At 40.1% G+C, this 21,695-nt stretch overlaps 1 long non-coding RNA gene across 1 annotated transcript; it reads left to right on the top strand.

Annotated features, from left to right (window-relative positions):
* Positions 1-8,046: 8,046 nt before the first annotated feature.
* Positions 8,047-10,537, top strand: LOC120321109. The gene is made up of 2 exons (XR_005560677.1): positions 8,047-10,059; positions 10,137-10,537. It is a non-coding gene; the product is annotated as an uncharacterized LOC120321109 (long non-coding RNA).
* The last annotated feature ends 11,158 nt before the right edge of the window (positions 10,538-21,695 follow it).

Genomic DNA, 21,695 nt, shown 5'->3' with positions numbered 1-21,695 from the left:
AAAACATTAATAAAAGTTCAGAATTAATAACTTGTTACTTGCGCAAATTTATTGTACAATTGTGATGTTTATATGTATTTTTTCCACCCTGTGTTTGTGATTACGTCTTGTGAAAGGGAACCTAAAATAAATACATTGTGCCTTATTTCGAAGTGTGAACGCCTATTCATATTTCCACGATTTCTATGATCTGGAATCAGAGTCTTGAAGGGATTACGCCATTTTTGCTGTGTCCCTAGATGTTTACGGAATAAATACAAGTGTTGTTTTGAAAGCGTTGGACCTTCGAGTACATCGAGTACATCCATCTGTACATCGATGGAAACGAATTACAGAATGTGAATAAAATCAAATAATTTTTCAAAAGCCTAGGCATAGGCACATTTAATCGGTTTGTGTGGCGCGACCAAAAAGTTTTTGCACATGGGTAGAAATTGTTAAGGCAAATAACAAAGTAAAACGATGTGGGATTATTTTTCAAATATTATGATAACATAAATTATATAATTTCTCAGAAATGTAGACTTTATTGTTTTCGCCGTTTTTCGCGTATTTAATTGTGTGACAATATTTTAAAACATATTTGCCCAGTATATGCGTGTATATGTGAAAAAAATCAAAAAATTTTGGCATGGCACATTTAATCACAGGGCCTGTGCATAACAGGGACGAATTCCTTCCAGCCCTTATTTGGGGAATTGGAATCTTTCATTGGTAAACGGGCAAAAATATTACAAATCATCCCAAAGCATTAGTAAAAAACGGGTAACTTTGTTTTCAAGATATAATTTAAAGATATTAAGCAAATAAATTAGTGTCACCCAAAAAACTTTTCTTTCAAAAATTTTCTTTGAAAAGAAAAATGTGAATAGCTTACGATAAATTTAATAATACTACAGATTACACATAGCAATGTGTTTTGTCTGAAGGATAATTTTATCCTCTTTACGATGGCAAAAAGAAATATGTTGTTTTTCTAAAAACAACAAAATGGGTATTTTTATCAAAGTTTTAAGGTTTTATAAATCTGGAAAGACAATTACGTGAATAAGCAAGATATTAAATTGCCTTAGAACCCTGCGATCAACAGACCAAAATTGTTAAGGCTGATCGTAGCGAATCATAAAGAAATTTGTCTTCTCAGGGGTCGCAGAAAGTTGGAAACAATGTCAAGCGAGAATGCAAAAAAATATTTAATATTAGAAACCATATTGTAAAGTATGTTTTGTAATTACCTATGCATTACACAAAGTAAGCTATTTATAGCCGTTACTCTTAGAGTAAAAGGGTATACTAGATTCGTTGAAAAGTATGTAACAGGCAGAAGGAAGCGTTTCCGACCATATAAAGTATATATATTCTTGATCAGGATCAGTAGCCGAGTCGATCTGGCCATGTCCGTCTGTCCGTCCGTCTGTTCGTCCGTCTGTCTGTCCGCCTGTCCGTCCGCCTGTCCGTCCGCCTGTCCGTATGAACGGCGAGATCTCAGGAACTACAAGAGCTAGAAAGTTGAGATTAAGTATACAGACTCCAGGGACATAATCGCAGCGCAAAACTGCCACGCCCGCATTTTAGAAAAATGTTTTAATATATTTTCATTTTTGTATTGGTCTTGTAAATTTCTATCGATTCGCAAAAAAACTTTTTGCCACGCCCACTCTAACGCCTACAAACCGCCCAAAGCTGCCACGCCCACAACACTTTTTGTCACGCCCAATTCTGTATATATTCTTACTAAAGAGGAGGAAGTGATCTTAAAGAATATAACAAACAAAGTTCCGGTTTAATAAATATTTCATTTATTTTATTATTTAACTACAATAAGTCTGTAAAAGTTACCGTATCAGTATCCGTGTTGGTTTATTTTGTTTATACCCTTCAGTACCAAAATTCCTTGCCCGTACTTCTCCTTGCGAGAGAAAAACAAAAACAAATCTCACAGGCTTTTTCTAGCAAAGTTTCGAACAGCGTAGTCAAGTCGAATTCTGTCGTGGCTCTGCCGCTGCCTATGCCCGCAGTTTGTATTTGTTGTTTTTTTTTCGATGTAGTTCAGAGCAGTGACCGAAAATGAGAGTGAGAGATGAGAGGCAACAAAATCAGAGTCGAAAAAAAACGGTATGTATAGACTTCTGAATACCTTTCTAATAATTGGTGGATATTTATATATATTTAAGTGTATATTTCATTTATATTAATTGATTTAAGGATTTTTAATATTGTAAGAAATTAAACTGTCGCTATAGGCAACGCCAATGCGTCCGTTTTTGATTATTTGCCTAATTCTAGTTACACGGGATCGTGAAATATTTAAATTGGTAAGTTAATTGTTTCGCATTGAAGAATTAGCATAGCTACTTGCATTCTAAACTACATGACTTTAATATTATTTAAATATTTTTCTTTACAGATAGCACGGCCAGTAGTTGTCTCTCATTTATGCGTTGCCTCCGAATATAAATGACCATTATAATTATAATAATCGCTGTCAACCCTAGAGCCGAGTGTCCGCTTGCCGTGTGGAAAATCAAGTGATCAATGTGTACTTTGTTATTTTTCAGAGTCTTGATGCGCGTTTGAAGATTTTGCAGTTCATTAGTATTCCATGTTCCATGTCTCCTTGTCATCTATAATTCGTAAACTGGGGAAGATAGACATTTCAGACGCTGTCGAAATTACTTTTTAAAGAGTAATTATTGTTGTATCCCCTAATATTGCTGTGCATCCTGCAAGTAGATGTATAATGCCTTGATTGGGCAGTCTTATAACCTGATGCTGTTCGTTGCATCTTATATTAGCTGTTGTTTTCCGAAACAGTCTAAATAGCCAACGGTTGGATCCACTTATCTCTTTGATGAATGAACGCTTTGTTTCGTTTGTCCACAGTGGTATTGGGATTACTTCAAAGAGATCCGTTTCCTGATTGTTGTATATCGGCAGTTATGCTTCAATGAATAGGACATTATCCTTCAACATAGCTTGTGCCTTCATCAGTTTATAGATCAGTGGTAATTGTATAACTGAATTTCTACCCGGTAGCATTTGTTTTCGTCCTAATTTTTGCTTAACTTTTTCGAGCTCCTCCAGCATTTTGTTAGCCGCAATTAGTGTAGAGTGAATTCTTCCTTCACTAATGTCCGTTACCATTGAGATCGCTGTTGCTTGTAGGCTTTCTGCCTCTCCAATCCAGTTTCGCACTTGATTTGATAACATAAGGAATTTAATTGACTCCTTATATACCATAAAGTGCTCCTTCATGGTTTCTGCAATAAAATTGACTTTTTGGGTCAGTTTTCCCAAATTCCGGTTTGCTTCTATCGTAGTTGCTCTTACTAATTCTTCCGTGGCATTGATGACCGAGGTCTGATTTTCAACATATTCTATTATATGTTTTTTGTTTTTTATGATCGTTTGCATATTTTCCTGTATTTTATTTGCATTTCCGATATCAAAGAACAGTATAAACCTTTTCTTTCGGTTGGTACGGTGCCGTAGTATTTTGTCTTTTTCTTTTATGTTGTCAATTTTTGTCCGTATTGTCGTGCCGAAGAAATCGCAGTAATCCTTGAAGTCTCCCATTTTTTCGCAAACCAGGCGGGATTTTTCCAGGAAGTCCTCTGATTGTTTTATGATATCAAAATAGGCTTGCGTGTCATAATAAAATAATAATTGCCAACTGGATGTAGCGACTTCAATTTTACCAATTTTGTTCACCATAACTGCAGCTTTTGCGTCGATGTCGTAAATTTTCCTAAGTTCTTTGGGAATTTCTTCCGAATTTTTTGTCGCAGTTATAGCTTGCAACATCAATAAACAGCATAGCACAGTAGCTATGCTTCCAGTGCCTTTCCTTTTGCCATTCGGAATTCGCTGCCTAAGCTTCTTGTCCTTGCGTAGCTGCATTGACTCCGTTATAGATGGCGTTGCAGCTCCAGCTGGTTTTACTTCGCTAACAGGAAGTTGACAGATCTTGTTTAGCGATCTTTTTACTTCCCCATCGCTAGTTTTAACCGTGACTACCCGGATTTTATCATCTTGTCCTTTAGTCGTACTAATGATTCTTCCCATTGGGTGAGTGTTCTCATGTCTTATAAGAACCAGCTGTCCCTCCTTCAGATTTGGCTTTACTTGGCGCTATTTGATTCGCTGTTGCAATGACACCAGATACTCCTTTTTCCATTTCTTCCAAAAATCACCTCTGATGCGTTGAATAAGCTTCCATCTATCTAAAGAGCTGATTGTCTTACTTTCGTCAAAATGTTCAGGAGCTCCAATTAGAGGTCTTCCCACCAGAAAATGACCCGGCGTTAATATTTCCTCACCATCGTTTTCGCTCCTAATGACTAATGGGCGCGAGCTTAAGAGCTTGCGGTGATATCCCTCTTGAAGCCACGTCTGCTGGATTTTCTTTCGATTTAACGTAATTCCATCTGACATTGGGAACTAATTTATTGATTTCTTCCACTCTAGTTCTGACGAACTTATCTTTGCTGCGCTTGTTCTGTATCCAAGTAATAGTAATTTGCGAATCACTCCATGTACCTTCGCTAATAACTTTGCTAATAAATGCGCAGCACATAATTCCAACTTTGGAATTGTTTTCCTGTTTTTTATAGGATTTACTTTGCTTTTTGCTGTTAGCAAAGTAACTCTGCCGCCTACTTTTGTATACACAGCCGCTGCATATGCTTTCTCTGATGCATCGCAGAATCCATGTAGCTCGATAATACCTTTGGAGCATCCAGTCCAGCGTGAAATGCTAATTTCTTCTAAATATGATAGATTTTTAGCATATTCCATCCACCAGTTAGCTAAGTTGGATTCCAATTCAACGTCCCAAGTCATCGGTAACTTCCACAGTTCCTGAATGAAACATTTGTCATTTGCAACCCATTTTCGCAGATGCATGCCGGCCCTCTCCATCACTTGTCTCAATTTCCTTTAAAGTTCATAGCACTCGTTGACTGTGTCTCTACCGGTTATGAGGTCATTCATATAAAAGTCGTCTTTAATTGTGTCTGCTGAGACGCTATACTCTTGGCAAAAGCGATCTGCCAACTCTCGTAGACATCGGACTGCTAAAAAAGGAGCTGTCGAGGTGCCATAAGTTACGGTTGTTAACTTAAACTCACTGATCGGCAATTTTGGATCATCTCTCCATAGGATATATTGGTATTCTTGGTCTTTCTCAGCAAACCTTTATTTGGCGATGCATTTTTTCAATGTCAGCTACCATAACATATTGCCACTTGCGCCATTTAATTAGAATATCGAATATATCCTTTTGAATCTTGGGACCAGCTATAATAACGTCATTTAGGCTTAGTCCATTTGTCGTTTTTGCGGATGCGTCAAAAACTACTCGTAGCTTCGTAGTTAAGCTTCCAGGCCTGATGATTGCTTGATGGGGTAAATAGTATTTACCTTGACCCGTTGTCTTTACAGATTCCATATGTCCCATCTTAAGGTATTCTTTCATGAATTCGTTGTATGCAGCCCAGTTCTTTGGGTTTCTTTGAAACTTCTTTTCCATTTGCATAAGCCTTGCCATTGCCTGTTTGCGAGAGTCCCCCAGCTTTGCCTCTTGGTGGAATGAAGTTGAAACCACAAATCTGCCTTTGTCTGTAATCGTCTCATCGGCTTCATCTTCCAATTCCCAAAAGCGTTCCAGGTCCTTTAGATTTATTGTTGTAGTGGCACTTATAATTTTGTGCTTTGCTGCTCGAGTTATATTTCCGGACACAATCCATCCAAATTTGGTTTTTGGTCCCAAGATTCCATTCACGGTTTTTATTTTCTCCATCATAATCAGGGGAAATAGATCCACACCATGTCAATTCTGCTTGGCTCGTTGAGTCGTGGATCTGCTAGCCTGTAGCCCTTCCACTCTTTGTTAATATCAATATCAAACTTTTTGCTGGGAAGGGCTCTATGGAGTGTTGGTAAAACCAATGCTTCCGTTGATGCTTTGTAGCTGCTTAGAATTTTTGGTTTGATCGTCAGGTGGACACTATTTTTTGATAATTGAGTAGTCTGGGAGATACCTTCGACCTCTATAGTACTCCTTACTCTGGGAATCCTTAATATTTGTGCTGCTTCCTCTGAAATCAGCGTCTTCTGGGATCCACCGACAATAAGCGCCCTCAACTCGTTGTAACCCCCAGCTTTGTTTTTCACTAAAACAACAGCGGTAGCCAATACTGTGTCTTGGCCTTGCTTAAGGCTATTGCTGTGATACTGCGTTTTGTGTCTTTAGAAGAAGGCTGTTGTGTCTTTTGAAGCATCGATTGCATGTAATTTCCTTGCAGCAGTCGATAGCATTATGTTTTCCAAAGCATCTAAAGCACATGCTGTTCTTTTGAACGAATTCTTTTCTTTTTTTGATTGATTGTGCTCTGTATTTGAGACACTTTATCAAATCGTGGCCATCCTTAGAGCAAAAGGCATACGATCTAACTTGCACTTTCCTTGTAGCAAGCTCAGCGGTATTTTTTGTAATGGCGTTTACTGAGTTGTATTGTTGCTCAATAAACTCCAGTACATCTTGTAAGGACTGTATAGCTCTTGCCTTTTTTACATGCTGTTCATACAGCTGCAAGGCTTCTGGCGATAATTTCCGCAGCAGAATTTCTGCTAAAATTACGTCAGCAGAGCTTCCTATTTCTCCTTTTTGCTTTATGATGAATATGCTCTCGGTCGCAGTATCCAAAAACTTCCCTAAATTTTTCTCATCATGGGGCAGCAAGCACTCCAGTTCCATTTATTTGTTGAAGTGTTGGGAGAATATTTTTCTGCTATTCTCATAGCGTTTGCAGATAAGCTCCCACGCTGCTGCATAGCTAGCCGCTGATCCTGTTATCAAATGGCTAACCATTTGAGCTTCTCTTTTTAAGCAGGCTCTTAAATATCCCAGCTTCCTTGTGTTGCTGAGATCCTTCCTGCTGTCTATTAGTTCAGAGAACAGCTCGTAAAATGTTGGCCATTCCTTCGCATTTCCATTGAACGTTGGAAGTTCCACTTTTGGGAGTTCTGGCACGTCGTAGTTGGAACATTTGAACTGTTCCAACTTCCTCTGAAGTACCATTTCTAGTGCGGCAATATCAGATTGCAGAATGTCTGCCTCATCTTGATCAAAGGCAGTTCTGTCATACTTGTTTTCAAGCAGTTTCAGTGTGTCCGTCACGTTGGACCAATGACTTTTCATCATTGCCAGCTGCTTGACTAGTTCAATCTCACTTGAACTATCCAGGGTTTCGTATATTAGGCTTATCTGTTGCCTCACCCTGTCCGCTCTTCTGTCCACCAGTTGAAACAGATTATCAACTGGACTGGAGCTCCAAGCTGATGCGGAATCAGATAATTTTGATCCACTTGGTATATTTATCTCTTCAAGTGTTTCTACCTTTAATGGCGACTCCTTGTAGGCATATTTTATCATTAAAATATTGATGATCGCCAACTCCCAATTTTACCAGCGCATTGTTGTTAGTAGTAAATTGGTCTACCAATGCTTCTACTGCTGGTATAGATGCCTTGTCCTTGATGGCTTGCAGTGTTTTGTTCTGCAGCTCTCCTTGGTCTTGCATCAATTTCACAGATCTTTCCGACAACATCCCTTTTTTACTTTGAAGCGCTGGTTTCTTCTTCTGTGTTTCTTACCACTGGTGGGGGAAAACAACAGACTTTCTCGAAGGAACTGGCTCTTTTTACATTGAAGCGCTGGTTTTTTATCCTGTGTTTCTTACCACTGGTGGGGGAAAACAACAGAATTTCTCCAAGTGTTCACACTATAAACTAATGCGTACACTTAATGAGTTCAATTCGGGTGTTTGAATCTTACTGACTCGCTACGCATCGCTAGGGCATCGCCTTTTATTCCTTCTTACATAGGTTCTTATCATCTAATTATATAATGCAGCGCTTGTAAGACGCTGCAGTCTGCGTTGGTCAATGCAGCTGAGATTTATCTTAAATCTATGTTTGTGGCCTATGACCGCGCTAATCACCTCCCGCGTGATCATATCTCTTGACACTTCGGCAATAGACCACTGCAATCGTACTTATCTGTAGTTGCCACTTTTGTTGTCCCGTGCCATGTTTATTGCAGCCCATAAATAGAACATATTTATAGTTTGTCTACTTATCATGTCTAAACACATCTTTAGACAGTGGTTTTAGATTGGCTATCAAAGAGCCAAGACTTAAATAAATCCATAATAATAGAAACCTAATATTTTAAGAATGTGTAAAATTCGATGCCAACACGGGTTTTGTGCTTAATACCGGACGGAGGCAACTTTACACAATTTGAATGAAATTAAAGTTGTTATTTTTAGTACAAAATCATATTACGTAGCGTTCGAATACCTTGTGGTCATATTTTTTTTTCTCTTAAGGGTACTGTTTTTAATAAATTATTTATATTGTAGTTGAAGTTGAATATATATCAACATTTTTTGTTGTTGTAATCGTAGAGAAAAAAATTATTCTTCCGAGAAAATATGTACATTGGCATGCGTCATTTATAATAGTATTGAAAATGTGGTGTGTTGGACTTTGTTCACTGCACTGCTCGGCACTCGAGAATGAATGCGCTAGTACGCTGAAATTCAGGTTGCGAAATTCGATCCGGCACTAGTGTTAAAATGTACATTGATGAATATTTTCATCAATCAATCAAATAAAGCAGCTATCTAAAAGTGCGGCTGCATCATCTTGTCCGAATAATGGAGTAAGAAGTTGCAGTGTTCATTTGAACTGAATTGTATTTAAGAGTTAGTTTTCCAGTCTCATCAATTTATAAATGAAATTAAACGTATGGTGCCAGCATCTCAAGTTGTAAACTTCTGACACAAACAAAAAAAAAAATTCTACAATTTTGAAAGTGTGGCGACCGGCATTGCCAACAACCATGCATCGGAAGAGCGGTGTGACAACGGCGGGACTACTAATTATTCTAAGTAGTAATAAATTGACTTCAACCGAAAGCCCAAAGGTGTGTTACGTCACTAAAGAAGCAGGTTATTACGTTGGCGACGAGTAGAAAAAATTTGGTAAATTAGCCAATCAAAAAAGAAGAAGAGATGAAACAAAAACGATGAATTGCAAGTCACTCGCGACGTGACTTAGTGTGTGTGCTTGTGTCTTGAAACTCTGACAAAAAATAAGGAGAGAAGCAATAAACGGAGTGATTGCAAATCTGCACGTTGCAAACAGAAACCAACTTTGAGCACAAAGTGGAATGAGTGGTTTTGCATGCAATAATTATCCACCTTCCCTCTCTCGTTCCACACGCACACATGCACTCCGTTAAAAAGGGTAAAAAAAGAAATAACTCTACCCAATCCTGACAGTTGCTGAGTAAGAGACACTCTATAGCAACCAAATGAAGCCAAACAAAATAAAGTGTTTTAAGGTCGAGTACGCATTAAAAGCTCCAAAGAGAGAAGCTGAGTAATGGTACAAGTCAAAGCATATTAAAAATGCAAGTATTTGAATGACCAAATGTGTCTAAAAACCGTTTCAGAGCGAGGCGATCGACAGGCCGATCCTCCGAAATTAATTGGATAAATGGCTAAGGGCGTTTACAACATACCTCGAGGCCGAAACCAAAAGCATAAGAGGACTAAGCTACTACTCTTGGGAAGGAAGTCCAGCTACAGCTTAACCAGCTGGTTAAGCCAACCGACGAAAATAAAGAAAACATCTAGAAAATCCTCATCGACCATCTTAATAAACACTTGTTACCGAAGTAGAACTCTACGTTTGAGAGACATCTATTTAGAGGCCTGACACCTTTAGACACGGAGACCTTTACGGATCTCTTGCTGCGAATCCGTCAGCAAATGCAAAGATGTATGTTCGGATCTTCAAAATCGGAAATTGAGAACATATGCCTTGAAGATGTTTTTTTTATTGCTATTTATTATTTATTGAATCTTAACTTTGTTTTAAGAGACTAACAATAAGTATTCAAATTTTAATCTAGCATAGTTAACTTTCACTTAGTTACTGCATACTCGGATTAGTTTTCTTGCGAGAGGATTTGGATGGTCAGCTTTGGTTGGTATTTCATTTTCTTCTCTGTTATTACTTCTATTACTAATTTGATTTTATCTGTGTATGTATTCGTTCCGAAGGTACCTCGGCGCTTCAGCGATAGTTCTCAGAGTTGGTGACTGTGCTCGCTGAATAATGTGTATGTTACTTCTGGATGCGTTGCCCCACAGCTCGGAGCCATAAGTCCAGATAGATTTTAAGACGGAGTTGTATAGAAGAGCTTTGAACTCCAGACTAAGTGGAGAGCGAGCATTTATGAGCCAGTGGAGGTTCCTTGCATTAAGTTTAAGTTGTATCGTCTTGGCTTCTATATATTTGCGCCAAGTAAGCAGCCTGTCCAGATGGACGCCCAGATATGTTACCTCGTCGGTTTTAGAAATGCATATGTTATTTAGGACCAGTGGTGGGCATGTTTGTGTGTTTAAAGTAAAGATAACCTGCTTGCATTATTGTACATTTATTAAAGTTCTTCAGTCGGCAAGCCATCGTTCTACAGATGTTAAGTGTCGGGATAGAAGTGCCGTGGCTTTTGGAGAGACTGAGCATCGCGGTATCATCAGCAAACGTGGAGGTTGTTAGATTGTAGTCCGTAGGGAAATCCGCCGTATAAAGGGTGTAAAGGATTGGACCCAGAACACTGCCTTGTGGCACTCCAGCTTCGATTGCGCTATCGCGTGAGGTGCTTCTTTTGCATCTTAATGCAAACACTCTGTTGTATAGGTACGACTTTAGTAGCTTATGTGTGTTTTTGGGTAACAAAAGGATTATTTTAAACAAAAGTCCTCCCAGCCACACTCTGTCAAATGCCTGCGCGACGTCTATAAAAATGGCTGTGAAATATTCTCGGTGTTCAAAAGCAGTGCGTATTTCTGACGTGATTCGATTGACCTGTTAGATCGTTCCATGATTTTTTTCTCTGAAGCCAAACTGATGTATTGGAAGTGTGTTGTTGATTTTAACATACGGGCTAATTCGCAGTAGTAGCATTTTTTCAAACAACTTTGAGAGACAAGTTAGTAAGCTTATCGATGCCTATGATTGCTGCGATTTATATTTTTCTGGCTTTGGGAACATTACTACGGTCTATTTTTTCCATTTTTTAAGGAAGTATTCATGCTTGGCGATATCTTTGAACAACAACCAGATGTGCAAAATAGCACACTTTGGGAGTTCAATGAGCATTTTTGGAGTTATTAAGGCGAAGTCAAGGCCGTCAGTCGGGTGATGGACAAGGGGAATAACGTGTAGTTTCAAGCTTACTAGAAGAACGCGCCGTAATTGTCCATACACCCGGAAGTGCGACTATACTCTCCACGCCAGGGCGGCTAGAAACAGGTCCCCTGGCAAGGTTATGTTCCTGCTAGAGGATGCTGGCAAATGGTAGTCGGGCGTCCCGGGCCGGACTAAGGTGTCACTCGACCCGTGCCGAGAGTTAGCCTGACTGAGGGCCCGGGTCACAAAATATCTCAGTCTCAAACGGAGAGCTCAGGGTACCTGGCGACCCCCTGTTCTAAGATCGCGGATCTCCGCCCGGGTGGATCCTCCTTTTCTCCGCAACGCGTGGGAATCACATGGAGTCGATAAAATTAAATAAAAAGGAGTCAGGATCTCCCGAAAAACCTACTCAAACGGCAGTGACGACTGAGTCTGGCCGTACAAACTTCAAGGCAGCGAAGTTGGCGAGTGAGCCCACCTGCCTGGCCAACGCCACAGGATCGGGTTCGGGTGAGCCCCGCCTTAAATCTGAGGCGACTGAGTGCAAGCCGTCGCCATGGGAACATCTTCAGGCCCTAGTGCCATGATGCCCCCTTCAGGCGCAGCCAAGGACGGCAATCACTCAGTGGCAACCGGTAAAGGCAAACACACCTACGCAGAGAAACGATCTGCAGGTCAAATCCTAAGCAGCCAGGAGAGATCGAAAACGGCTCCTTCGGCTGAATGGATGAAAAAGGTGGAATGGGCTAGATCCGTTTTGCCAAACTTTGGCAAGGAAGGCCCCAAACCACCCAAGCCCACAGAGGTCAAGAAGCGACCTCCACCAAAGAAGGAGCGCTCCCAGGACGTTCCCTCCGACCCCTCGGCAAAGCGGCAACGCGTACAGCCAGGGCGATCCTTTACGGAGATCGCGAAAAACCGCATTCTCCTGGGCGTGGCCGATGAAAACGACCCGAGTGGCAGGATTCCACGAAACAAGTGAAAGTGGGTGGAAGCAGCCCTAGCCATAAAATGCTCTGAAATGCTAGCCGAAGAACCTGGACCCCTTCTGTCTGCAAAGACGTGGGATGGTTCCAAGGCGGCGTCAAGGTGATCGCCTGTAACGATGAATGCTATGCGGAGCTGTACAAAGCCGCAGTAAAGGAGCTGGGGGAAGTGTATGAGGGCGCCGGACTTGTTGCGCTGAGCTGGTCCGACGTACCTTGCCGACCCCGTGAAAGGATCTGGATCCCGGCATCCATCAGGGCGCCGGACCAGATCCTCACCATGCTGCAGCGTTAAAACCCGCACCTTCCCACCTGGCGAGTGGTGAAGGTCGGCGAAATGGAGGGGCCAACAAACCAGGCCATCCTCATCCTAAACAAGGAGTCCCTAGCTCCAATTGAGGACGCTCACGGGGAGCTAAACTTCGGGCTTAGCTCAGTGACCGTAAAGGTCTACAAATCAGACTCCACCAAGGATGACCAGGAAGGCAGTGGAGGAGTGATCGAGGAGATTGCCTCCGAGATCGAGGCATCGGAAACCGAGGACGGCTACTCGACCGATGCCTCAATCCTCCGCAGCCTTGCGAACATGGGTCCAATGACGGACCTAGACACATCGGACGAGGAGGGAGCCGATACAACCGTGTTGGAGATTCCCACAGCAGATGTCCGTGAGGCTTCTGCATATAAACCTCCACCACAGTAAGGCAGCTTCAGCTGCTCTTCAACTCCATCTTGCTAAAGATGGAGTCGACTTAGCCCTATCCAGGAACCTTGGATTAGGGGCTAAGGAATATAAGCTTCTAACAGCTCCCAGCGAAGGTAAAATAGGAGCCTGCATTCTAGCCAAAATGCACCTTAGCATTTTTCTGCTCCATAATTACAGCGATGCAGACAACGCGGCAGCCACCGTGGAGAGTCAGCCATTTCCATTCTGAGTGCTGTCATCATACATGGCCTACGAAGGGCAAGAACCGCCGGATGAACTGGTTAGGAGACTGGTAGAAGACAGCGAAAAGCAAAACATAGGCCTACAAATAGGCTGTGATGCTAACAATTAATCCCTCAAAACCAGCAGTTTTCACAAACCCAAGGAAAATAGGTTGGAAAATACAAAAATATTTTAAGGGAAAAAATGCCAACGGATCACCCTCCATACCCCCAAACAATCACTAGTCTAATCGAACTAGTTTCAATCTTCACAAAAACCTGCAGCTATGCACTAAAAAAGGCCTGCCCCAATAGCAAGCCCAAAAGAGAAAGAAAACCTCCCTGGTGGTCAGCAGAACTGTCCCCGCTCCGAATAGACTGCAGAACCCTTTTTAACAGGGCCAAGGCAGGAAATGAGGCCCTGTGGACCGCCTACAAGAGAGCCCTCGCAAACTACAAAAAAGCCATCAGGAAAGCAAAGCGATCCTCGTGGCATTCCTGCTGCTCAGAAATTGAAAACACAACTGAAGCAGCCAGACTTAGAAAAATCCTATCCAAATCTGCCACAACCCTAGGCTACCTTAAAAGAGCAGATGGCTCCTGGACCAGCACGAATAAGGAATCTCTGGAGATACTTCTAGAGACTCACTTCCCAGGAAACAGCCAAAACGCTCTCACCCCCCAACAAACAAACGCCACACTGGCAAGTATCGAACTGTTCATAGACCCAAAGGTCCTCCATTGGGCCATATACAGCTTTAAGCCATACAAATCTGCAGGTAGAGACAAAATCATACCCGCAAAAATGCGGGAAATATAGCCATAAACTGGCTTCTTGACATTTTTAAAAGGTCCATACTTCTTAAACACCTACCACGATCGTGGCTATAGTCCCGTATTGTCTTCATCCCCAAAGCAGGGAAACCATCACACACGACCCCCAAGGACTTCAGATCAATCAGTCTGTCATCCTTCCTACTAAAGACCCTTGAAAGAATCATCGGCCTGCATCTGAGATCAACACGCCTACAAGAAAGGAAAATCGACAGAGATAGCACTACACTCTCTCGTCTCCAAGATAGAAAAATCAATGTCCCAAAAGGAATATGCAATGGTAGCTTTCCTGGACATAGAAGGAGCTTTTAACAACGTCATTAAAACGGCGATTACCGGAGCCCTGACAGACCTTGGGGTGGACCGCTACTTGGTGGGACTCATAAACCAACTGCTTACCTGCAGGAAGGTTATGTCTTCACTAGGCGCTTCAACCCTCACTAGGCACGTCAGCAGAGGCACTACGCAAGGAGACGTCCTCTCCCCACTTCTATGGAACATATCAGTCAACTATGCGAGCCGGAAGGGGGGCTGCAGAATAAAGCCTATGCGGATGACGTTGCTATCATCTTCACAGGCAAATACCCCCAAACGCTATGCGATCTCATGAGCGAAAAACTCAGTGTTTTGTCCAGCTGGACGAAAAATAACGGATTAGGAATTAACCCCTCAAAGGCCGAGCTGGTTCTCTTCACTAGGAAGTATAATATACCAGACTTAGTCCCACCTATCCTCAACAATCAAAGATTTTCCTTCAGTAGCAGCGCAAGGTACCTGGGCGTAATACTTGACAGGAAACTAAACTAATCCAGCATAAAAATGCTAGCAGAGATGCAAAGAGCCGCGGCTCTCTGCATCAGCAGTGCTTTACGCACCACCCCAAAGGAAGCCCTATATGGTATGGAACAGGCTATAGTAGCGGCAATTAGGCTTAAAGATAACTCATGTCTCCTAAAACACATTCAAATAGTCCCCTCTAGGACAGACTACTGCACTCCAACGGAGTACATACAAGCACCGTTCAACACAATCATCCCAGAGAGGGACGAGTGGAACTCACAGACACCTGGTCCCCAAAATGCTATATGCTTCTATACGGACGGATAAAAACTACAGAACAGAGTAGGAGGAGGAGTTTATCCTGAACAGCTAGGCTTACGGATTTAGACTCCCCGATCATTGCAGCGTCTTCCAAGCTGAAGTATCAGCAATAACGGAGGCCCTAAAACATTTGAAAGCACTAAAACCGGAAAGCTCACGTAAACATTTTCAGTGATAGCCAATCAGCTATCAAATCGATTGGCTCAATCTCAAGCCACTCAAAAACATTATCGAAATGCCGCTCATCTTTACACGAGATGACACAACAATTCGTAATCAGCCTTATATGGGTACACGGACTCAGGGACATAGAAGGCAACTCTATCGCAGATGAACTAGCTCGAGAAGGCACTATCGCGCCACTCCTACAAGAGATGGAGGGCACGAGTATGCCTTTAGCCACATGTAAATTACTACTTAGGGAAAACCTGAACCAAAACAAACAGACAATATGGGAAAATCACACACTGTCGCCTAACACGCCAAATATGGCCAAAAATAAGCTCAAAAAGAACACCAAAACTTCAAAGGTTGACCGAAGCATACCTCAGCACTGGTATGAGAGTCATCACAGGGCAATGGTTGATAGGCACCCATGCCAGAAGACTAAATGCCCCGTATAACGATTTCTGCCGTAGCTGTAGGGACGAAGAAGTGGAAGAAACGGTAGGGCATCTACTATGCCATTGCCCAGCACTGCAAGCGAAAAGACTTGTTCAATTAGGAAGCAGATTCCTGATAGACACGTCCGACCTGTCCGACACCGATCCCCATCGGATACAAAAAATTACCAGCGCCTCTGGCTGGGGAAACTACTAACTTCACACGAACCTCGACGGGTAAAAGGGGAAAACACATACGGTATCACAATGGACCTCTAATGGTCTATGTGCGTCGGACCGACGGCCGGTAAAACTTAACCTAACCTAACCTATCTGAATGGCAGGACGCAACGGGTCCTCTTTAAAAATTCTCTTTCTTGTATTCTCAGAGTCACATCCGGTGTCCGACAAGGGAGCCACCTAGGTCCGCTCCTTTTTACCTTATTTATTAACGACCTTACTTATGTACGCTGATGATGTAAAATTATGCCTTACAATCTGATCTAGATAGCTTTCAGACTTGGTGCTGTGATAATGTATTAAACTTAAATGGCTCTAAGTATAAAGTTATGACCTTTTGCCGTGCCAACTCAATACACGCGACTTACACTCTCACATGTTGATGATATTGGTGTTCTTCTGGACCCAAAACTTAAATTTTCAGACCATATTTCGTCTTTTGTCAATAAAGCCAGGCCAATACTCAATGTAGATCTAACTGTGAGTTTCATGATCCCCACAGAGTATTATATTCTGACTATAATAGATTCTATTCTATTATCTCTAATTCTGACTTTCTACCGTTCTTAAAGCGATCAATACTAACGTATTTAACAAATTCTTAGATCTTACTAGTATACATATATTTCCTCGTCCTTTACTGTCTTCTATATCGCGTCTATCTTCCCGCAATTCGAGTCGTACAATACACGGCAGCGCCCCTCGGTCGGTTGGGCGGGAGGTGTGGCCGTGGGACTCGGGTAAAAAAATAAAATATGGCTCACTGGCATTGTGATAATGTATCCACTTCACTTTAATATATATCAACTTATAATATACTAATAACTCAATATAGCGATAATATAAATTCGAGAAAACTCAAAATAACGATATATCGAAAATAAAAAATTTGTGTAATTATTATACTGGGAACCATTACTTTTAACATGCCTGAAAATAAAGGAAAATAGAAAGAAGAAGAGAGAGTACTGTGCTATTTCAGCATTATTATTAAGCTACCTAGGTCGTAGACTTTCTTCACCTAAAAACCCGGTCCCCAATTACTAACTGAAGTTTGCACAGCATTACTAGGTCCTTACAATGACAAGGCTGTAGATTTTATCCACATATAACCTTTCTTCAATTGTAACTGTTACATTGACTTTCCGTACGGGTGATGTCTGTAACAGCATAAAAGCGTAGAATATATCCACTATGCCCTTTTATGACACGTTCATTCATCATCAGGAAATCAACGTCTCTAAGAAGTTAAAATTACCTTACATCGGACATCCTTTAGGATCAGTTTTTTTTTTTATTTCTTTGCTATTCCTCTCGGGAACTTAGGGCTTTTACGAGAGCCTTCCATTTAACTCTCTTTTGTGCTGTCTGTTTAGCGTTTTCTCATGTGATGTTTATTTGGGCAAGTTCTTGTTGAGTGGTTCTTCTCCATGTTGCCCTTGGCCTTCCTACCTTCCTGCTTCCTTGGAGGTTCCAGTCCAGTGCCATCCTTACTATACCACTAGGGTTTCTCCTTAGAGCGTGCCCTATCCACATCCATTTCTTCTTCCTTATTTGGGTGTGTATTGGGGGCTCGCTCGTAACGTGCCACAGTTTTGTATTGGCTATTCTGGCGTGCTACGCCGACTGCAACGCCCACAAACCGCCAAAAACTGTCAGTGTTGAAGACTCTCCTTCATTTTAAGTTTTCAGTTTTTTCAATTATTAAGTTTCTTATAATGTTAATATATTCATTTTTATTTATTTTTATATTATATGCATACGAAATAAAAACTCTGCTGTGGAAAATTAGAAGGTGAAGTAAATTCATAGAAAATAACTAAAATGTAATAAAAAAAAGGAAAATTAAATATAAGCGTGCATACCTAAATTATTTCTAAGAATTTTAATTTATATAGAAATATTCAAAAATAATTTTATAATATTAACATTTAGTTTTCGTTATAAAAGATGCTCAATGAACTGGAAAAATGAAGTTCACTTCCAAAGAAAAACAAGGATTTAAAAATTACAACAACCAATTTCAGTCAGTGCAATCCATCATAATAAAACTGCTTTCCTATAACGAGGAAATATTTGCTATAATTATGGGCATACACTGCCAAAACCGCTGGGACTAAGGAATTTTTTAAATATTTAATTTATCCTTAAACTCTAATTTTAATTACTCATAAAGTAGTAATTGTTATTAATTAACTTATGCAACTGAATTTATTTTTATTATTAGTTAACTTTATTAATTTTAACAGTTTCGTCTCTCAGTGTAGCGAAAGCTCTGTACAAGAAGAAGAGCAATGCACCTGCACTGGTGCTGAATCTCTGAATAAGCTCGCGATCAGCTCGCGAATTACGTTATTGGAGTTTATTTAAAGAAAACCCCTTAAAAGAAAACCCCTTATCGGGAAACGAAATTTGGGAGCAAGGCAAACGAAACGCCAAAAGATCTTTGAACGGGGTGGGTGGGGGGTGGAGGGTGTAAAAAATTATTGTATGTTTTGCTGCTACTCTTGTTGTTGTTTTGTGTTAACCGATATTCAGCGCACACATTTTATTTAATTCATTTTATTTTGGGGGGGCTTATATTTACTTATTTATTTATTTTGTTTGTTATGTTTCACTTCACTTTTTTTTCCTTCCGCAGGTTTTTATTTTTATTTCAGATTTTTCGTTTTATTTCATAAGCAAAAATAAAATTTAATTACTAACTTAACTAATGCATAATGCAGCAATTTTAAACTGAGACTGATTCAGGTAGAAACTGGGAATTAATTTGATTTTATCTAATTATACCCGTTACTCGTAGAGTAAAAGGCTGTGATCTCAGGAACTACAAAAGCTAGAAAGTTGAGATTAAGCATACTGACTCCAGAGGCATAGACGCAGCGCAAGTTTGTCGATTCATGTTGCCACGCCCACAAACCGCCCAAAACTGCCACGCCCACACTTTTGAAAAATGTTTTGATATTTTTTCATTTTTGTATTAGTCTTAAAAATTTCTATCGATTTACCAAAAAACTTTTTGCCACGCCCACTCTAACGCCCACAAACCGCCCAAAGCTGCTACGCCCACACTTTGGAAAAATGTTTTGATATTTTTTCATTTTTGTATTGGTCTTGTAAATTTCTATCGATTTGCCAAAAAACTTTTTGCCACGCCCACTCTTACGCCTACAAACCGCCAAAAACGTTGTTTAAGACTCTTCTTCTACCTTCCACTAGCTGAGTAACGAGTATCAGATAGTCGGGGAGCTCGACTATAGCGTTCTCTCTTGTTTTTTGTTGTTATTGAACCAACACACGTGCAAATTAAAATTGTTGTTAAAAAATTATTTAAATAAATTTTAATATTTTAGTAAATTTATTGCTGATAAACTTTTTAAACTTATACAATATTACAAGACACTATTATCGGATTTTATCTTAGATCGTTCTCGATCCGATCTCGAAACAGTCTGCTTCTCCATTCTAATTCCTGATGCAATCAACATCGGCCAGAAGCTTTTCTTTTGAAACTTCTTGAACTTTCAATTATGGTTAGAATAAAAGCTTGATGCCGAAATTATTTCTCTGCGTTGTGAAATTCAATTATGCTGACCGATGCAGTTTGATTGAAGCGCAATAAGTTGACCATGGTTTGGTCTCCAAGCGGAAGCTGTGTTTTTTTGGAGTTTGATTGTTTATCTTAGCGGGTAGCTAAGCGCTGGCAAAGGCAATGACAAAAACAAAGACAAAGGAAATGCCTCCTAGATTGAAATTTAAAATTTGTTTATAAAATGAGACAGAGTGCTATGTTTACGGGTTTAATAACTCTCCCATTACGAATTTCGTTTAAACGCTCATTTAATTTTGTTAGAAATACTTCCTCATTAATTGGTTTTTCTAGTTCTGGCCGTTTTTGTTTGGTTACAAATATAAAATATCTGAATTTTAATATTAATGTAGTAATCAAATACAAAATTATAAAAATTAATAATATAAAAGAAAGTGATATCTTTGTATTTCTTATTTTAATGAAGGGATTTAAAATGTTTACATTATCTAGAAAAAGTTCCGAGTTATTAGACAGAATGTAATCGAAAATTTCATAATCTGTAAAATGGTTTGTAGTTATGTATTCCAGAATTTTACTTACTAAATTGGTATATGAAATGCTGCTTATTGTGGTTGTACCGTTAAATGTTATTAAAAATGACCCGTTTAAGTGGGAGTTGTTAACAATGTTGTAACCATTTATAAAAATGGCACCGTCTTGGATGATATCAATTAATTTTTTCCCTTATTTTCTTACAAGTGGATTTTTCTCCATTAAATAATTTAGTAAAACAGGTTTTTCCCTTACTTATGGTACGGTAATTGTTAAAAAGTTCGATCTTAAATGTCAGACATTTCATAATATGTATTGTCGCATTTTCGACTTGATTGCTTATTACTAGTTTTCCAACGCTTTTGGAAATGGCTCTAGCATAGTATATGTCGCATCTGTTATAAACTATGGGGTATTTTACATACATTTCTAAGAGTTTTTATGTAGTACGATTTTGAACACAAAGATAATCCATTGGGTCTGCAATGATTACAGGTATTGGTTCGTGACTTAATATTTCTTATATGTCTCCATGGTTTAAAATTTTAGTATTAAAGACATCAATTTTAGCCAATGTGATAGTATCGATTAAATTTTGCAGGTCAAATGTTAAAAGTTTTAGGCGATGTATTCTTAATGGTAAATCTTGGTCAATACAATGAAATACATGTTTAAAATCATCACAAAGAGATTCTATTTCTTTAAACAATTTGGAATTGATAATACATTGTTTGTTAATTTTATACCCGTTACTCGTAGAGTAAAAGGGTATACTAGATTCGTTGAAAAATATGTAACAGGCAGAAGGAAGGGTTCCGACCATATATATATATTCTTGATCAGGATCAATAGTCGGCCATGTCCGTCTGTCCGTCCGTCTGTCCGTCCGTATGAACGCTGAGATCTCAGGAACTACAAAAGCTAGAAAGTTCAGATTAAGACTCCAGAGACATAGACGCAGCGCAAGTTTGTCGATTCATGTTTCCACTTCCACTTTTTGCCACGCCTACTCTAACGCCCACAAATCGCCAAAAACTGTCAGTGTTGAAGACTCTCCTTCGCACTTCTACTAGCTGAGTAACGGGTATTAGAGAGACTGGGAACTCGACTATAGCGTTCTCTGTTGTTATACCCGTTACTCGTAGAGTAAAAGGGTATACTAGATTCGTTGAAAAGTATGTAACAGGCAGAAGGAAGCGTTTTCGACCATATAAAGTATATATATTCTTGATCAGGATTAATAGCGGAGTCGATCTGGCCATGTCCGTCTGTCCGTCCGTCTGTCCGTCTGTCCGTCTGTCCGTCTGTCCGTCCGTCCGTCTGTCCGTCTGTCCGTCTGTCCGTCCGTATGAACGTCGAGATCTCAGGAACTACAAAAGCTAGAAAGTTGAGATTAGGCATACAGACTTCAGGGACATAGACGCAGCGCAAGTTTGTCGATTCATGTTACCACGCCCACTCTAACGCCCACAAACCGCCCAAAACTGCGACGCCCACATTTTTGAAAAATGTTTTAATATTTTTTCATTTTTGTATTGGTCTTGTAAATTTCTATCGATTTGCCAAAAAACTTTTTGCCACGCCCACTCTAACGCCCACAAACCGCCCAAAACTGCCAAGCCCACACTTTTGAAAAATGTTTTAATATTT

The sequence above is a fragment of the Drosophila yakuba genome, chromosome 2R (genome assembly GCF_016746365.2).
Source record: "Drosophila yakuba strain Tai18E2 chromosome 2R, Prin_Dyak_Tai18E2_2.1, whole genome shotgun sequence".
NCBI lineage: Eukaryota > Metazoa > Arthropoda > Insecta > Diptera > Drosophilidae > Drosophila > Drosophila yakuba.
This window is presented reverse-complemented; position numbering and strand designations above follow the sequence as displayed.